Raw genomic sequence first — 2,211 nt, forward strand, 5'->3', positions numbered from 1 at the left:
CATTTAAGTTTTGTTTGTTTGTTTAGTTGGTTGGTTGGTTTTGTTTTGTTTTGTTTGTTATGGATCACTGAGGCTTTTATTTTGCATGTAGAACTGCTGGGGCAGGGATCTTACCTGCGGCTACCCTAAAGATTACACTGGGCTTTAGACACTTAGCTTGGAAGTGAGGTGACAGAAACAATGGTTAGGACCAATCACATGATTACAAAGCTGGGGTTTCCAACAGGCCCAAGGTGGTCAGCTGTGGCTGTCTAAGGACGTCTAAGGAAGCAGTGGCATGGGGGAGACAAGCCCTGGGCCAGCTCTGAGCCGCCTCGTTGACATCAGGGACAGGGTCAAAGCAGCCGGTGGTTCCAGGGATCTCCACACACACTTTACTTGGCCAGGGGGTTCCTGAAGCACCTGCCGGCAAACTTGGCCTTGCAGCCCAGCTTTTCCTCGATTCTAAGGAACTGATTGAACTTGGCCAGGCGCTCAAATCCGTATGGGGCACCAGTCTTGATCTGCCCAGTGCAGAGTCCCACCACCAGGTCAGCGATGAAAGTATCCTCAGTCTCCCCAGAGCAACGGGACACCATGACACCCCAACCATTGGACTGGGCCAGCTTACACGCCTGCAGAGACTCAGTCACAGAGCTGATCTGGTTCACTTTGAGCAGGAGGCAGTTGCAGGCCTTCTCACTCACAGCCTTGGCAATCCTCTTAGGGTTGGTTACTGGGAGATCATCCCCAACCACCTGGATGTCTAGCTGTGAACTTCTTCCAGGCCTTCCAGTCGTCCTGGTCAAAGGGGTCTTTGATGGGCACCGCTGGATAGTCCTGGATGAAGGACCAGGTCAGGCAGCTGGTCGGACGTGATGTATCTGCTGGCATCATCAGATTTGAAGTCCAGGTCATACTTGCCAGGCCTGAAGCACTCAGAGGCAGCCACATCCATGCCGACGACAACCTAGTTGGTGCAGCCAGCCTTCCCAATTGCGTTCTTCAGCAGCTCCAGGGCTTCTTTGTTCTCCAGGATGTTAGGCACGAACCCACCCACATCACCCACGTAGGTGGTATCCTTCCGGTATTTCTCCTTGATGACATTCTTCAGGTTGTGATGCCCCGATGAGCATGACTTCCCGGAAACCGGACGCCCCCACAGGGAGGATCATGAACTCCTGCATGGCCAGCTTGTTGCCAGCATGAGAACCGGCGTTGATCACATTGAAAGCTGGACCTGCAGGATGACTTCAGGGTTGTCAGTCAAGTCAGCGAGGTGACGGTAAAGGGGCACTCCCTTTTCTGCGGCACCAGCTTTGCAGACAGCCAGGGACACTCCCAGGATGGCGTTTGCCCCAAATTTCGATTTATTTTCAGTGACATCCATCTCAATCATCGATTTGTCGATCCTGTCTTGTTCCACACACTCAGTGTCTTGCTAACCAGAGCAGGTTCGATAGTTTGGTTGATGTGCTCAACAGCCTTTGAGACACCCTTCCCCATGTTGCCAGTCTTGTCATTGTCACGGAGTTCCAGGGCCTCATAGATGCTTGTGGAGGCACCACTGGGCACGGCGGCTTGGAAGAGACCTTTTGAGGTGCAGAGGTCACCCTCAATAGTGGGGTTCCCAGGAGAGTCAAAGACCTCTTGGACATGGATCTTGAGAACAGACATGGTATGTTTTTTGCAGCTGGGTTGCTGTGCAGGAAACAAACAGATGTTTCTGCAAACACCCTGGAGAGCGTTTAGGAGAGATGTGCGTGCAACCCTGTTCCCTGCATTTAAGTATTATATGGTAATCAGAATCCAAGTGACAGAAGTTTTTCAAAAATCTTAATTTTTCCATTGAAAACATAAAATCTCCATCTCTTGATTATAATGTACCCTGTTGTTATAGAAAATCTTTAGTAACATGTACGTCTTTAAATGTCCTACTGTGTCTGAATATATTGTAAGACAACATCTGTATGGCAGATCATAAATGGTATAAAATTTTGCTTATGTGCTTTAGAAATTATACATCCTGTCAACCTGAAGTTAGCATTACAAGTTAATATTTAACCCTTAAAAATACCTCTTCTGCCGGGCGGTGGTGGTGCACGCCTGTAATCCTAGCACTCGGGAGGCAGAGGCAGGTGGATCTCTGTGAGTTAGAGGCCAGCCTGGTCTACAAAGCGAGTTCCAGGACAGCCTCCAAAACTACAGAGAAACCCTGTCTCAAAAAAACAA

At 49.5% G+C, this 2,211-nt stretch overlaps 1 pseudogene; it reads right to left on the minus strand.

The window, feature by feature from the left end:
• Positions 1-374: 374 nt before the first annotated feature.
• On the minus strand, positions 375-1,656 carry LOC118582649 (annotated as a pseudogene).
• Positions 1,657-2,211: the final 555 nt, after the last annotated feature.

The sequence above is a fragment of the Onychomys torridus genome, chromosome 4 (assembly GCF_903995425.1).
Source record: "Onychomys torridus chromosome 4, mOncTor1.1, whole genome shotgun sequence".
Classification (NCBI taxonomy): Eukaryota; Metazoa; Chordata; class Mammalia; order Rodentia; family Cricetidae; genus Onychomys; species Onychomys torridus.